The sequence below is a fragment of the Pteropus alecto genome, unplaced genomic scaffold, assembly GCF_000325575.1.
Source record: "Pteropus alecto unplaced genomic scaffold, ASM32557v1 scaffold105, whole genome shotgun sequence".
NCBI lineage: Eukaryota > Metazoa > Chordata > Mammalia > Chiroptera > Pteropodidae > Pteropus > Pteropus alecto.
Genome location: NW_006436294.1, coordinates 7450501 through 7455552, shown reverse-complemented (window position 1 = coordinate 7455552; position 5052 = coordinate 7450501).

Sequence of the window (5052 nt, the reverse complement as noted above, 5' to 3'; positions counted from 1 at the left end):
CACCACAGTCATCTGAGCAAGTGACGAGGGTGGCTCCAGTGCCAGTGGTGCCATGGACATGGAGAGAAGTGGGCAGAGCTGAGGACAGTCTAATGGGCACCAGTGAGGACAGGATGGCCGCGCAGCTCCTGGCATGCGTGTTGGAGCTGCGGGGAGCACCAGGCCACAAGGGAGGAAGACCAGGTTTGGAGCCAGGGTCTTGAGCCAGGTTTGGGGTGCTGCTGACACGGCGCCGTCGAGGCCTGCAGAGTCAGGTCAGGAGGCAGGGGTCACGACACCGGGTCCTGGGGCGCTGCTATGAGGGCTGGAAACACACTTTGCAGCATCCGCTTCTGGGTGGCACATGACACCATACGTGAGGGTGAGGTCACCCAGGATCAGTAACGGATGGAGGCCAGCAGGCTTTAGGTCCCCTGGACCTCAACGAGTAGGGCAAGCCTGCAAAGGACACAGCAGAGATGTCCACAGGAACAGGCGTAAGCCCGAGGAGGCTGGGCTGGCGCAGCCACGGGCAGGGAGTGTTTCAAGCCAGCGGAGCAGCGATGGCAGCGAGTGATGCCGAGGGGTCGGCTGAGACGTGGACTGAAGAGGAGGCGTCAGAGGCCGTCGGTGACCTGGCGAGGCCTGCTCCGGCGCAGAGATTTGGCCAATGGGATTCCAGGATCTGAGAAGTGAGTGGGAGGGGGGAAGAGGAGACGGGACCCACATAGAAGTCACTGTGCCTCTGCTGCCTCCTGCTCTCTGCAGAGCCTTAGTGGCACCGGAGGTCCCAGGGAGACACCCGGCCCCGCAGCACGTGGAGCTGCAGCGCCTGCTCCCTCCTCGGCACTCGCCCGCCCTGGGCTCATCTGCTCTCTCCCTGCTCATTACCTTGGCACATCCAAGCCCACCGGGTCCAGTTGGGGTTGGGCAGCAGAAGTCTGGGGAGCAAGGGATTCACCCAGAAATTTATCTGTGTTCGTTTGGACTGTGAGTTTGGAGGACGAGGTCTGGGGCGTGAGGGCTATGGGCTGCCCTTTACCGCCCTCTGCCCGCTCCCCTGTCCAAGCTCCTGGACAGTGCCACTTTGGAATGGCCCGCGGCCCCTGACGCAGGGTGGGACCTGCAGGAGTTAGGAGCCTCTGCGTCCACTTGGGGTTCGCATTCTTCGTGGGCTCATTGGGAGCTGGCTGCAAGCAGACCTTCAGTGTTTTCCCCCTTGTGTATGCTGGGTCAGGTCCCCCCTCTGGCCATGGGTCACTGGCTTTTGCGCAGTATGTCCCCATTTGGTCTTGCCTTGTTAGACTCAGCTCAGTGTGCCAGTGTGGCCAGGCCCTCGGAGACCTCCATTCCCATAGGATTCTGTCGGTTTAACAGGCTTCCTTGTAAAGCAGTCGGAGCGAAGACCCTCCAGGCTTTGGCTAGAGGCAGAGTCTCCTGGGAGTGTGACCTCGGTGAGCAGCCTCAGGGGTCGTCCGGTCGTCTCTCGTGAAGGGCTCAGGGACTGGAGACCAGGACGGCTCTTTCAGGCTCTGGAGCCTTGGCAATGCCTGTGGCGCTGGTTCCTCTCTGCTTTTTCACAGAGTGTCGTTTGGAGGGTGCCACGGAGCGGGAGGGCCAGGAGGCCGGCATGCAGGTGAGGCGTGAGAGCCACGAAGGACAGACTGCTTGGCCCAGGGAGGGTTGTGGGCCGGGCGCCGGGGCTGCTGGAGGAGTGTGCTTGGAGTCCCAGGTCCTCAGACTCCAAAGGCCCTACCTCACACCAGTGCGGCCCCCAGCCCTGACCCCCGATTGATCCCTACTCCTGCAGGCTTCAGCTCGCGAGCCGCCCAGGGCTCCGCTCCACAGCGTCAGAGTGGTCACACGCCCCGCTTCCTGCCCTGCCGCGTGGCCCAGGCCCTGCTCCCTGGCTGTCGGGCGAGGTGGTAATGCTCCTTCCTCCTGCTCCGCGACGAGGCTCAGACGAGGTGATGCGTGCGGAGTGGCAAGGGTGGTGTCTGGCACAGAGAGAGCCAAATGTGTTTTCTCATCAGCCCGTAGATCTTGACAGCCTACCAGGGGCCAGGCACCCTTGTGGGCGCCGAAGACAGCAGGGGACAAGCAGGGAACCTCTGCTCCCTCTGGTTCCATTTACTTGACCAGGAGCTGCCCAACGTGGGGCGGGCTGGAAGCTGTCGGAGGACAGAGAGCAGCGGGCTCCCAGCCCTGTTCCCTGACGGGGCCTTCCCAAAGCCTGGGCAGGCAGACAGAGGATGCGGAGGTCAGGGGTCCCAGGGCTTGACAGGCCTGAGCAGGTCACCACTCTGCCGTCATGATCACGCCAGGGGACCCTCTGCACACCTCAGTTCCCTCCTCTTCCTCTGGGGCAAGGATGCCGTCTCGTGGCTGCTGTGGGGACTGTGCACTGGTTGTTTGCTCCACAGCAGGCACTGATTGCAGGGAACACAGCAAAGGCTCTGCCGCCACGGAGCTGACACACTGGCGAGACGGTGGTGGTGGTGACACACGCCATGAGGAGCAGCGAGGCAGGAGCGGGGCAGAGCAAGAGGGAGCACGGAGTGTCAGGGGGCCTCCAGCAGGGCGACGCTGGGGAGGAGGCTTGAAAGAAGGGAGGGAATAAGAAATGAGGACATTTGGGAACAAAGCCTTCCAGGCAGAGGGACCAGGCAGTGCGAAGGCCCTGGGGCGCACGAGCGGGCTGGGCACAGTTTCGAAGACCTTCAGGGAGGCCCGTGAATGGGGGAGTAAGCCGTGAGAGAGGGAGCAGCGCGGCAGAGGCAGCCGGGGCCCTCTGTCGGCCGAGGGGGGCCCTGGGTGTTGTACCAGTGAGGTGGGAGGACTCGGAAGCTGCTCTCCCCTGAGGGTCTGTCCCGATTCCTAATGTCCAGTCATGATGGCGATCGAGACCGGTGGGCCCAGGGCTGCAGGGTGTCTCCATCAGGTCCCTCGAGGCCACCACCCCCACCCTGAGGGTCCCTGCGGGGCACATGCGCCCTGCTTGGCCCTGCCACTTCCCTTGCTCCCCCAGAGGCCCTGCTCACCCCCTCACGTCCTGCCCTGCCATTCCCCTCCACAGCTCACCATGGGTCCCGTGCCTTTGTGGGCGCCGGCGCTTCCCCACCGGGCTCTTTAGAGCAGGGCAATGCCCACCCAGTGCTGCTCTGCGAGCCAGCCTTGTGCCTAGTCCACAGCTGCCCTCTGCTCTGGGACAGCTGGGCCAGACGCTGCCTCCGAGTCAGACCCTTGCGGGCCCTGCAGCTGGGGGCAGACCCGCTTCGCTTCGCGAGGGAACGCGGGAATGAGAGAGTCGGCCCTCTCCCTCCCCAGCCCTCAGCTCGGCCCAAATGGAACAGACCCTTCAAAAGGAATTTTCACATGAACACAGAGGGAAGTGGCAGGTGACAGACGGGCCCAGCTTTAGGTCTCCATCTGGAGAGTGGTGTTTAAAGCCTAGCTTGCCTCCTGCCGGCTGGGGGGATTGGGGACGTGAGGTCACCACAGGCTGGAGTGGAGATAACACCTCGGTTTGTCCTAGGGTCAGGTGACATCAGAGGGTAAGTGCTGCGGTCGGCGTCCGCGCCTGAGGTCACCACAGGCTGGAGTGGAGATAACACCTCAGTTTGTCAGGTGACATCAGAGGGTAAGTGCTGAGGTCGGCGTCCGCGCATGACTGCAGACTTCTGGGACTTGGGGCCTGTGCGGGAGCTCACAGAGGAAGGACCGGCATCACAGTGTGCAGGAGTGGTGTGGTCTCAAGACTGTAGACACACGCTGGTTGTCCCGATAAGGTCACCAAGCTGAGTGTCACATGCCGGGACTGGCATGGGGTTGGGGCCCAGCTGGCAGGGCAGGACCGCCCCTCACTGCAGCCACTCTGGTCTCCTGGCCCTTGGACCTAAGAAGGCCCCGGCTCCCACATCTGCACCTCAGCCCTTGGCGGGGCAGGCTCTGGGCCTGGGGCCAGCTTGTCCAGCCTGCTCGGCCCTTCCTGGCTCCAGCTGGAGCTCAGTGGCTGGCCGGCTTGCTCTCCGGAGAAGCATCACTTCTCCTTGTGACGTTTTTGGCCAGCCCTTTCTGCCTGGTTCTAGAATTGTGCTCGTCTCTTCCTCCTTCAGCCGGGTCAAAAGCAAACACTCTCTTAGAAGCGCCGTGGAGCCTGGGCCTCTGACACGAGGCCCTCCTCTCGGGACTCATTTGCTGGCTGGGTTGGTGGACACCTGCTCAGGCCAGGCAGTGCTCAGACCCCGTGATGGCCCTTCTCTCCAGCATCTTCCACACAGTGTTCAGGCCAACGTTTTTCACACAGGAGGCTTCTGAGGCCAGAACCCGTCTCCGGTCGTCTGGGTCCTTGTGCTTCAGCTTATGACATAGGCGAACGCTCTCCTCTGGGCAGTCGTGGATCTCAGTTTGTCGTGTATTGAAAAAGCTGGTGATTGGAGGGGATCCCCCATTCCCCAAAAAACTCACAATTTTGCTACAGTAGTTGTTTTGAAAACATGAACTTGTTTCAACGTGATCGGTGTCTCTGGGAACAATTTGAGCATAAGGCGAATATCGTCGGTTTATGTGCAATTTGTCCATGAGAAACGTTAGGTGAGAACAGACATAAAAACCCAGCCAGATGGGCCATGACCACACAGGAGCACGCAGAGCATCCGGACGCCGGCCTGGTGTGGCCGCGGCCCCCCAGGCGGCAGGCACCGTGGCTCCTCGCGGCTCCCTCCCTGTCCTGGTGCCACTTACCAGTAGGGTGACTTTTACTGTAAGGGCGTCACCTAGTTAAGTTGCTGACGGTTCACCTTTATCAATCACCTTTATGACGGTGACCAGGGACACAGCTAGAGAGTTAGCCAAAGGTCAAATTCTTGTACAGGAGAGGAAAGGCTTTCGTAAACCTTTTGCCCGCATTCATTTAAAAAAAATCAATCGACTTGATTGAGGCATCATTTTCATGCCATACAATGCACCCATTTTAAATGAACAATAGGGTGAGTTTTGACGAACGTCTGTACCACGTGACCACCACTGACCGCATGCAGAGGTGGCGGCTTGGCTGGCCGGATCTCCGCGTCG